The sequence below is a fragment of the Grampus griseus genome (genome assembly GCF_964374135.1).
Source record: "Grampus griseus genome assembly, contig: HAP1_SCAFFOLD_76, whole genome shotgun sequence".
Lineage (NCBI taxonomy): Eukaryota > Metazoa > Chordata > Mammalia > Artiodactyla > Delphinidae > Grampus > Grampus griseus.
In genome coordinates, this window is record NW_028133371.1 from 776756 (window position 1) to 789510 (window position 12755).

Here is a 12755-nt window from a genome sequence, read left to right on the forward strand (position 1 = left end):
CTCTACCGGGTTGGTCACCAGGCTGAACAAGGAGAAACATGGCAACCATTGTACTGGTTTTGATGATCTCTCAAAACCAAGGCTTCAGTTTCCAAGAATGACCTACGGTAGCATAACTAGTGTGCGTCACACATGCCACTAAGTGTGTTTCCAGTCACACATTTTAATTGGAGAACTACTTCCTATGAGGTAGGCATTAGTTCCCTATGGCTGCTGTAACAAATGACTACAAATGTGCTTGCTTCTAACAAAACACACTTATTTTCTTATGGTTCTGGAAGACAGAGGTCCAAAACCAGTTTCCCTGGGCTGAAACCAGAAGTCGACAGGGCCATCCATCCTCCTTCTAGAGGCTCTAAGCGAGAATCTGTTTGTTTCCTCGCCAGCATTCCTTCACTTCTGGCCACATCAATGCAACCCCAACTTCGTCATCACATTCTCTTTGGAGTACAAATTCCCTCTGCCTCTCTCTTACGAGAACACCAGTGGTTATATTTGGGCCCATCCAGGTAGTCCAGGAGAATCTTCCCATCTGAGAACCATTACTTTCATCCCACTGGCAAAGTGCCTTCTGCCATTTAAGGTGACATCCACAGGTTCTGGAGAGTAGAATGTGGACATTTGGGGGCAATGGTATTATTCAGTCTACTACAAGGTAGATACTATTATCTTTCTCAGATGTAGGAAATGACGTTTAGGGAAGTAGTTTGTCTCAGGTCTACAATTTCCAGAGTAGAGACTTAAATTCTGCCACTGACACTTTAGGACACATCCTAAACAACTTGAATCTGTGTCCTTAACTACTGCATAATCCTTGGTTAAGAGTCACACTTACGTATCAAGACCCAATTGAATACAACACAAGTACTGTCTTCTCTTTCACTATGTTTGCCTCATGTACTGATGAATCTTGCCCAGAGCAGAAGAGTTCAGAAAATTGTTATGCAGGTTTACGAAGAGAAAGCATTTACTGTTTGACGTGCCCGGAGTAACGGAAGGCTTTTTCAAATAAAATATGCCACCAAATAGTCAAGTGTCACAACAGAGGTAACCCCGTGGGAGTCACGAGGAGACCAAAATTATCTCCAATTGTGCAGGAGAGAAAAGTTTCACTGAAGGCAGGTGTAGTTCAGCCAAGCCCTACAGCACAGAAGTAGGAATGTGGGTATGTACGAATGGGAAACACTTTAATGCAGAATGGATGAGAAATATGCATTCGACCTATTCTAAAACAACTGGCTTATTAACTCAGTAAATCGATTTAGTCAGTCAAACTAGCTTTAGCTGATTACTTATCCAGGGAATAGCTGTTTAGAGTAATTTTTGTCATAGAACAGTAAATAAAATGGTTGAACTATAGCTTTAGGCTTGCTAAGTGAAATAGATTGCTCTAGATGATTTTCAAGTGACTTACTTGGTAGTACTCACAAAATTGGGGGTTAACAATTGCTTAAGAAAACAAAGAGAATTGATTTTAAATAAAGTACTTACTGTGTGAACTATCTGTTCAGTAGCTCATGTTAAATGGATGTTTATAATCCCCATTGGACAACCAACTACTTTTTTGCAAATGGCAATGTGAATTGTTCTCGCATAAACTATAGCAATGACCACCTATCTAATTTGTTGTCCAAACCAGAAATCTTCTAACAATACTGGTGTCCTAATAAAAATAAGCACGAAGGGAACACACACTGGGTGTCTCCCGTGTGCCTGTGCATGCATCTATATCTCACTGAAGCCCCATAACAGCCCCCAAGAGAGGGACTCTGAGTGTCCCCATGCTGCTTGTGGAGAAACAGGCACAGGAAGGTTCAATAGTCTATCTACCTAATATCACACAGAGGGTGGGAGAGCCCGTTTTTAAACCACCTGCCTCCGATTCCAGGTGCCAGGAGCCAGACTCAACCTACAGCTCTCTTCTGCTCGCCTGGAGGTGAAACAAGGTGTCATGATTAGTCAAATCCCGGTCTTCACTCATCAAGGTAGCTTGAACACCTGCACGTCCTCCAAGTAGCATGTAGCATAAGCAATAAGATGTTTGCCCCGTGATTGTCCAGGAACTTGGAATCAGCTGTGCCTGGTTAGGCTGAGCTGGTTTAGAGTGGAGAGGACCACCGATCTTCCACCTGGGCAAGTGCCTTTTGACCTCCTGCCATCAGAGGGCCAAAACTCCAGCCTGAGAATGTGCTGAGGCCTGTAGCCTAGTTATGCCAGCTCAGAACAATGATGAGCACACGTTTTTCCAATCACCTTTCCTCATGCTCCCCATGCCTCATACTGCCCTGCTTCTTTATTCTTTATCCCACAGATACCCAAAGCCCCTTGCCTTTGGGGAGGCGGATTTGAGACCTATTGTCACGTCACGTCCTCGCTTGGCTGCCCTGTGAATAAACCTCCTCTTTGTTGCAAACCTCAGCATTTCAGTGTTTTGGCTTGCTGCGCCTCAGACAGAATGGTTGGGAGCAGTGGTACAGGACCCTTGCATGTGAGGGAAGCTGGTTCCTAGTAGTCACATTGCGGATGTTTTCTCCTCTCGGGGTGGGGGTGGGGCAGACATCCTGCTCTTCTGGAAAGGGAGAAACACAGGTGCCAAACCCTTGCCCTCAGCGTCACCGTCACCTAGGAGCTTGTTAGAAGCACAGAATCCAGGCCCCACCCAGAACTACTGAATACCAGCCTGCATTTAACAAGATCCCCAAGAGAGGCATACCCATATTAAAGTTGGAGAGGCACCAAGCTGTCATCGTCTTCTCCGCAGCTAATGAAAACGAAGCAAAGATTCATCCCGAGCCGACTCTGCCTCAGTCACCTGGATATCCCATGAGCTCATTTAATCCTCCCCAGAACCTGCAAATGAGACTGAGGGTCAGAGTGGTCTAGCACCCAAGGTTCCATAAGAGAACATGACCAAGGCTCACTGGAGCCAAGACTTCCAAAAAAGAAGGCCCCTGAGCACAGCATGGCACCACCGCAGCCCAAACCGTGGGCCTGGAGGGTAGACCAGGCTCCCCACGCAGAGTTCACACCATTCGACAGATGCCCACAGCAGACCACAAGGCAATATGAGAAGTAACTTCTGATTGTGGAATCTCTGAACTTTGAGATTGAAAGAAAAAAATCTGTTTTCGGGGGATGGTTAAAACAGTTCTACCAAGGAGTAAAGAGAGGGCATCTCAAGGGTCCTTCTGGACTAAGAATTTAATGCCTACTTATTGAGAAATGCTCCGTGCATTTGCTCAGCCCTACGCCAAGATGAAGTTCTCTGTGCCCTAGAAGCTTAGGTTCTAAAAAGGCCACAGAAATGGGTGAGACCTAAAACATGCCAGAACAATGCAACGGCCTTAATCAGACTGTCTTTGCTTTGCCTTGCTTACAAGTCACTGACTTTAAACTGAATATGGTGTCATGTCTTTATGTTTCTTGAAGCTTTTTTTTTTTCAAAAGATCATATAAAGATTTTCTTCCATGGTAAGACTTTTATATTGTATTTTTCTTAAACTGGACTGTGGCACATTTACCCTCCATCAGATGATTGCTTATAACTCACCTTGCTTTGTTAAGAATACCGCTAGAGGCTTCTATGTCCCTACTAAAGAAAATACATTTTCAGGCCCATTGAAACCAATGAAAATCCAAGATTTCAGAGCACAAGATAATGAAAATTCTCTCTATCCGCGTCTTTTACTGCTTTTAATCTGTTAACAGTCCCTAAGTGTGTCAGATGAAAGGTACTGTCGCGGGAATTGACATCATTAACAGCATTCCATACAGGTAAGTCTTGATTGTTCCACTTTCTCAAAAAGTTGGACATATTTACTGCCTCTATGACATCTCTAGGGTGTGTGGAAGAAATAAAAAAGAGGCCTGTACAATGTATTTCTCCAAATATACACACAAATAGTTTGCACATACAAACAGGGAAACCTTATAAATAACGTATGGGGAGCAAAGGATTGTCGGTAACGGAACTACTCATTTCGAAAGACAACACTGTCACCAAGTGTCCCCTCACCAAAACTGACTGGGAATTTTTAGGGGCCACCAAACCAGAGATGGAGATTTTTAGGCACATTCTTGCCAGAAAAGAGAGCCTAGGGCATAAACCACTCAACTTGTTGGCACGAATGCCAGGGCAACCCAAGCAAGTGGATATACAAGCCTACGTAACGCTTGGAAGTAGGAAGCTTTGGGGGACTACACCTGGGCTGGTACTGGCCTCCCTCCCCAAAGGGACAAGGAGAGCAGAAACCTGGATGGAGTCAAGAGAGAGAACAAAGAAAGGCAAGGCTGGGTATGGAGCAACGTGTGGATCCAGGAGCATGTGTCTCAGAACTGCCGGGGCTCTGCAGACCAGCTGCATCCCCATTCTCCTTGACCCTCATGGGTATAATGAACTCAGGATGGGCGCATCCCGGCTGCCAAGTCACTTCCACCTGTCCATGGAGTTGACAGTTACTTGCTCACAGTGAACCAACCTCTCTGGACCTAACAGCTACTGCAGGAGGCGGTAGTGGAGAACAAGGTGACGACAACGACCAGATGCGAAGGACGAAGCGACGTTCAGCGGACCGACTGGGTGGACTGATGGTGTGGGGTTAAGTCTGCAGAGCTAAAGGGGCCAGATGTAGAAAAGGGAAGGGGAACCATGAGGATATGGTCAAGCCCCATCGTATGGATATTTCATCCATATGTTGTATGCAAATCCCATTCAATTTGCTCTGAGTGAACAAGAGAGAACTAAATTATCCTTTAAACCATGTCAGTGACTTTATTTACCATCTCATTTGATGAGCTCATAGCCCAGGGGCAGAGGGAAATGGGAGCTGTGAGTCTGCCATCTCTCAGGAAGTCTCAGGCCTCAGAGGCCCCTCAGAGCCAAACTACCTCACCTTTTGCACTTTTCAAGCAACGTTATTCCTAAGTGCGAGTCACCTTCTTCATCAGGTTCTCCAAGAAACAGCAATCTCTCCCAATGAGAGAGGAAAAATGGGCTACTTTGGCTTGCTGAGGCACAATATGTAGTTCTCCAAAATGGTACCTGCCTGGGGATTTTTCAAGAAAATTAAGCATCAGTGGTGATTTGTTTGTCTTCACATAACGTATGACCCAGGTGTGCTGAGAAATAAGAAAAGGACGAACGAATCAAGGGCGGCTGATCCAAGGAGGCAAGGGGCAACTTCCACAGCCTACGTGGAAAGCTAGAGGGAGGGAACATCCAGCTGGTGGGAGCTGAAGACAGGGGCCAGTCCTCCTTGGGCTCGGGATGCCACCCCCTCTTCCTACATCTTCACGCTCTCCTTCTCTGTTGGCCCCTCCCAGCCATATTAAAGAGCCACAAGGAACTGCTCTCCTCCATTCCATTCTCCTGTCCTCCTATCCACCCCTCCCTTCTTTCCCTTTGCCATCAATTTCTTGACTTGCACCCCATTTCTCCGCTCCCATCCACACTGCGGTCTGGTTTCTGCCCCCCTACTCTCGTGAAACTGATCTCCTTGAAGCCCCCCAATGATTTCTCCGTTGACAAGTCCAGGGCACTACTTCTGAATCCTTATCTTTGTGACCGCCAAGCCGAGTCAGATCTTTAACAACGTCTCTGTTTTGAAAATCTCTTCCCTTGGTTTCCGCGCCACCTTTCCTTTTCTTTCCATGAGACCGATCACAACCAGTGCTGCAGATTCCATCGAATTAAGGAATGCTGTTGCCTACATGTGTGAATGAGCTCAAGTGAGTAAAGTACTGAAGTAGAGGACAGCTAAAGTGAAACGTCTTCATGAATGTCCACGTGGCTGAGCAGCAAGTTAACCTTTCCTACATGTGCTAAAGAAGAAGAGTTGGGTTTTATTTTATTTACTTTTCCCTGGACTGTGTTGAATGACTATCATCTACAAGTTCAGGCTACTTTTGGCTGAGGATTAATGCACTGGGAGAGCTGAGAGAAAACTGAACAATAGAGCTGTCTTTTTCTTGACCAGTTCACCTTAGTTTCCCAAACTCTAAGTCTTTCCCGAATTCTTTCTCCTTTTTATTGTAGTAAAAGGAACATAACACAACATCCACCATTTGGATCATTTTACAATTCACCGTACCATTCAGTGGAATTTACTACTGTCACAGTGTTGTGCAACTATCACCACTGCCTAGCTGCAAAACTTTTTCATCAACCAAGAGGAAACCTACACCCATTTTAAGGAGTCATTCCCTATTTCCCTCTCTTCCAACCCCCTGGCAACCACTAATGTAGAATCTTTTCTGTGTGTATGGATTTGCCACTGCTGGACATTTCATATAAATGGAACCATACGATATGTAGCCTTTCATGCCTGACTCCTTTCACTTAGTTGCATCCATCATGTAGCATGTATCAGAAATCCACTCACTGTTATGGCTGAATCCTTCATACCCTTTGAATACAAAATTAAAAATACGTTGAGAGTGAAGCTCTGTTTTAACGGCACATCTATTAGGCCAATTCATTGAAAGAAGCTGAAGATGGAGATATTGTTGGGAAATGATAATCATTGAGAAGCCTCAGCCAATTGGATAACGAAAAGTTTGGGAAATGTTGCAAAAAATTATCTGCTTTACGTTAAAAGCCTATTAAACAAGGATGCAGGAGATTGTCTTTTTCTTGCAGGTAACTTAAATGAGGCAGAAAGAAATAACTGCCCTTTAAAACACATTTTGAAAGGATTCTATTTATTCTTAATAGACGAATGGGAGTACAGGAAGTTCACATCCAATATGGACTCCCTGTCCAAACACTGTTTATCATTCTAGCCACCACTATCGAATTATATTTCTTGAGAGTAAGGCAGCTCAATTCCTGCATATTACTTTCTAAAATTCATCCATCAAATCCATTAATACAGTATAAACAAGAGTTGTTCAAGTTTAAGTGCACTTCAAATATCAGGTATAAAGAACCCCCAGTAAGAAAAAGAATCCTATATCTCTTGCCAGAATGTGGTCAGCTGTGGGGTGCTCTGCTAGCTGAAAGACACATTCATTATTAAGGGGATAGAGGCTGTTTAAGTGGGATGAGAGCCAAAAAATTTTAACTACATATATGTGTGAAGAACAGTGCTAGGTTATCTCATATTCTATATCAGTCAAGGCTCACCATTTTACATACGTGAAAAGCAAATTTAAAAGTGTATTAGTAGGGCTTCCCTGTTGGCGCGGTGGTTAAGGATCCACCTGCCAGTGCACGGGACACACGTTTGAGCCCTGATGCGGGAAGATCCCACATGCCACGGAGCAACTAAGACCATGTGCCACAACCACTGAGCCTGCGTGCTAGAGCCCGTGAACCACAGCTACTGAAGCCCACGCACCTAGACCCCGTGCTCAGCATCAACGAGAAGCCACCACAATGAGAAGCCCACGTACTGCAACAAAGAGTGGCCCCCGCTCACCGCAACTAGAGAAAGCCCGCGCACAGCAACGAAGAGCCTAGGCAGCCAAAGATAAATAAATAAATACGTCTATTTTTAAGAAAAGTGTTTTAGTAACTTACTAAAAGGCACGCAACCAGTAAACGTGAGCCAGAATTCAATCCCAAATCTGTCACACTGAAGTTTAAGCTAATACTTGAGATTAATAAAAACAGCACTAAATTAAAAGTTCAGAGATATTTTTTATTTCATACTTTCACTAATGCTCTTTGCAGATAAATCATGTCATTTATATGGGCCTTAGTTTTCACAACTTTAATAGTTGGAAGCTTGACTAGATGATCTGTATGTAGTCTTCCAATTCTAAAATGTTCCACTAATTTGGATTGCTACAATAATTGCCCTTGCAATACATGCATGCTGCCACCAAGTAGCAGTAGAGACTACTAGTTCCTTTTTTACCCCTAGTGGGGGTGCATTTTGACAGCGGACTTATCCGTCAATAGTACAACCTGTTAGTATAACTATAAGATAACAAAATAATCTGGTATTCTTTCCTGTAAAAGAGAAGCTTTACATTGTGTCTGTGAATCGTACCAGAATCACCTGTAGGTTTTTAAATATAGAGGAAATCCTGAACCCATTGAATGAGACTCTTCAGAGACAGGACTTGGGCATCTGGAATTTTGGGTTCCCATCATTTGTATATTTTATTTCATTTCATTTTTGCCTATGTACAATATTTGTCACATCCTTTTGAATCTTTAAAACTTTCTTTTTGTTTTAAATTTTAGAATATTCCATAATCTTCACCTACTTTTCATAAGGTGTTATCTGTTATGTTTATTCGATCTTGTGCTTCTCCTGGTTAAGACTTCTTTCTTTCCTTTTTTTTTGTTTTTTTTGTTTTTTTCGGGGCCCTGCCTCATGTCTTGCAGGATCTTAGTTCCCTGACCTGGGATTGGACCCCAGGGCCCCAGCAGTGAAAGCGTCATGTTCTAAATACTGGACCACCAGGGAAGTCCCAAGATTTCAGTTGTAAATGACTTCTTTCCCCGCTCTAATTCATTCCTGGGATCAGTTTCATGTTTGGACATTAAAGCAACCTTGCATTGCCAGAATAAAGCTACTTTGATTCTGATATATGATTGTTTTACATACCATGGATACAGTTTGTGCTTCTCTTTACACATTTTGCATGCATGTTCAAAGGAGAAACTGGCCTGTGATTCTATTCTCGTAATATTCTTTATCGATTTTTTTGTTGCTTTTTTAAGATTCTATACTTTATGTTTTATTTATTTATTTTTGGCTGCATTGGGTCTTCATTGCTGCATGCGAGCTTTCTCTAGTTTCGGCGAGCGGGGGTCTATTCTTTGTTGCGGTGAGTAGGCTTCTCATTGCAGCCTTCTGACCCCATGGGCTTCTGACCCCATTCGTCAGTGCTACTTCAGGTCCTCACCCCTTCCCTTCTGACCCTGGGCGGTGAAATCCTCTTTCTGCGGCTGGCGTGTGGCAGAAAGTCAATGAGGCAAGAGTAGGTTTGGAGTATCCAAGGAGCAGAAAGGATGTCAGCGTGTGGAAAACAGAGCGAGCAAATTGGAGAGGAGAACGAAACAGTCAGAGAGGAAACAGAGGCCCAGATTTCTAGGTCTGTGGAGGCACTCTGAGGACTTTGCATTTTCTGTGAAGAAGCCACTGAAGAAATTTGAGTGACATGATCTGACTTATGTTTTAACAAGATCTCTCTGGATGCCACGCTGATTAGAGACTGTAGGAGAGCAAGGACAAGCCCCAGAAGACCAACAGTTGATTCAAAGAAATGATTACTCAAACATGGTCCCCCTCTTCAGTGAAGACGCAGAGCAGGAATTGGCAAATAATGGCCACGAATCAAATCAGGCTCTCAGCCTGGATCTGTGGGACTGTGAGCTAATAATGGTTCTCACGTTTAGAAAGCTTGTTGAAGAGGAAAGAGGAGGAGAAGCTACAGAAACTGTATATGGCCCACAAAGCCTAAGATATTTAAAATCCAGAAAATGCTTTCCAACACCTGACGTAAAGCATGTGGCTGGTAGGAGGTCCTCAACCAAATTTGGAAGAGGAATACATGAGTCAGTTAGTTCCTGAAAACACTGTAAAGTGATAGGTGTCAAGAAACATTTACCCCTTCACCCTTAACCTTCACAAATGATGCCAGTTCCATCGAGCTATTGAAAAATACATTCTGGCTTTCAGAAAAATAACCCAGAGGACATTTTCTCACATAGGCAAGGTCATAAACAACTGTCAAGTGAAGTTGAAATAGCAACAAATCAAATAATAACAAAAAACATTTTTACTGATTTTTAAATCTTACAAAGCATTTTCATGTTCATTATCTAATTTAATCCTCCAATCAACGTCATGAGATAGTTATTATTTCCCCATTAGAAATGACCACATATGAAATCCTGAGTGATTGCTCAAGAAAAGCTGAAATCTTGAGTGTTACATCTATTAAGGCCATGGTTGGGTGTTTTCCCATGGGAACATTGGATGCTAAAATCCACAGGGATTTTCAGCTCAAGATGGCAGACTAGGAACTATATTTACTTTCTGTTCCTCCTGAAACCATATCTAAATAAAACTGTAGAAATACCAAAATTAATCAACCAATAAAAGCCAAGATATTCTGGAAGTCATCAACCACAGAAAGATTTCAACACATTTCGAGAAGGCAAGCAATGAAATGGAGGAGCCATGAATAAAATAATGAAGAAAAAAAGGCTGAGCCTAAGTAAGGTCTGCACAAAGTCACTCAGCTTTTGCTGAGCTCTGGTTATAGTCAAGGGCAGAGGAAAGAAGAGGGGCTGAAAACAAGGAGACAAACGTCATTTTAGGAAAAACACTTCATTTAATGAGCTCCAGGGAACACTCAGCCTGCTGCCATACTAACTCATGAATTACAATGGATTGTTGGTAAGCAAGACAAGAAAACAGGGAAGAAACAAAAGAAACAAAAATCAAGACACTGTTTCTAACTGAACTCTTCTCAAATGAGATCGAGGAATTATGGTTCAATGCCACAGCTGTAAATCATTTCTGCTCTTGGAGAGGTTACAAAGGGCTTATAATATTTCCCTTGTTTTCAGACAGAATTTAGGTCTGAGCAAAAGCTTTTGTGTCCTCCAACCCCAAAATTTATTGGGGATGGAAGCCCAGATTTGCTGGGACATACCATAAAAAGAATCTCATGAGCAGAGGGTCAAACTGATTTTGGAATATATGAATTATGCCCAGTGTGAGTTTCAATAGGTTTATATATATATATACATTTTTACTGATCTATATGATTTTGGGTTCTGAAACTTCTACATGTCACATGCGTGATACATAACAGACAATGTCAGCCCCAGGAGGGAGAAAACACTCCAATGAAGCAAGCCAAAGAAACAAGTTTTAAGCAAGGTGAAGTGATGTGTAGACCAGGATGGTTCAATTCCTACCTGTCATGCTGAAGCTTCCAGCTCCTGAATAACAACACATGCTTCCCTTGTCCTAGACAGCCAAGAGTACGTCTCCTCTCTTGGGCATAAGAATCCCTAGAGTTACATATGGGTAGTAAAGAGTGGACCCAGCTGTCATACTCACAATGACCAAATTGTGTTGATCGTACTTTATACCAATACCTCGCTCCATGCTGAAGTTGCAATAAATGATATATTTGCTTTCTAGACATATGAATGAGACGCCTTACTGGATATACTCCAGGAAGGCCAGAGAAGCTGGCTTCTAATCCATACGGAACAAGTCACTGGTGAATTTCTTTCAGGATAACCCATGATTTATCTAGAATATCATCTTTACATATCTGGATCCTTCAAACTAGACAAAGGGAAAATACGGGCTTCAAGCCTCAGTTAGAAATATGGAATGGTGCCATGCTGACAACTGGTGGTCCCTGATCTGTATCTTCTGAGATTAGAACACAGTGTGGTGGATGACCAATTCATGCGTTGAACAAAAGAAGACCTCCTACAGGGCAGTGTAGCTGTTCGTTACAGGTATGGCACTTAGGGCTAAGTACCATAAGGACTACAAGAAGAAAAGAAAAACAAGTAACACATGAAGCATATACGATAAGGAGGCACCACAGTGCAGAGCACAAGCTCTGGAATCACACAGGCTTGGATCGAATCCCGGCTAAGCCACTACCATCTATATACCCTGAAGGACAGGCCAAGGTTTAAATGTTCTTTTACCAAATTTCAAAAAAGAAGTGAAGAAAGAACCTATCTGCCAGGAAGGGACATCGTGGGCTGCAGCATCCAGTCGGATCAGGGCTCTGCATCTCCTGCTCAGAAACCTTGGCCACCTGGCTCATGGTGATGCTGGCAGCTGAGCAGCCCTGGAGAAGGCGATCCTGTCTCCAGGACTCGCAGAGGAGCTGGGGAGGTCTCCGGACGAGGTGACCCACACCCTGGTAAGCTCTGGCTGCCTCCTGCCCTCAGGTCTGAGCAGGCTCTGGCCTCTGGGCCCCGTGGTGGGGAAGGCCTGGCCGATACATACGCAGGGCTGAGGGGCCTGCAGAGCCAGTCCCCAGGCAGGGTGAGCTCTGGACGAGGCTTCCACAGTCCCCAACAGTCTCCGCATGGTGGCCCATCTGGTGCCAAACACCTGCCACCCACAGCCAGTAGTCCCAGCCACTAGAAAGTCCAGAAGGGGCCCCGCCCTTTGCCTTTGGGCCGGGGTTAAGCCAGCAGCTGGGCTTGCATGTGACCCCTGCCTCACCCCTTGCCCCGCCCGCTCTTTCTCTGTGACACCTACAATGGATATGTCATAAAGCCAGGCAGAGCCAGTGCTATAAATTCAGAGGAGTTAGAATCTAGGAAGAGGCTCTCCCACTTTCACTCTCTGCTCTCAGATCAGGCAGGCAGTACCTCTAATATGGAAGCTATGGACACCACACCTCCTTCACACGCTGTCCTCTTCCATTCTGCTCCTGTTTTCCCGAGCACCCCATTTACGGCCCTGGCGGGCATCGGTGCTTCAGCAGGAAGCACGTCAGACCCCGAACCTATGGACACCACACCTCCTTCACACGCTGTCATCTTCCATTCTGCTCCTGTTTTCCCCACCACCTCATTTACGGCCCTGGCGGGCATCGGTGCTTCAGCAGGAAGCATGTCAGACCCCGAACCTATGGACACCACACCACCTTCACATGCTGTCATCTTCCATTCTGCTCTTGTTTTCTCCAGCACCCCATTTACGGCCCTGGCGGGCATCGGTGCTTCTGCAGGAAGCACGTCAGACCCCGAACCTATGGACACCACACCTCCTTCACACGCTGTCATCTTCTATTCTGCTCCTGTT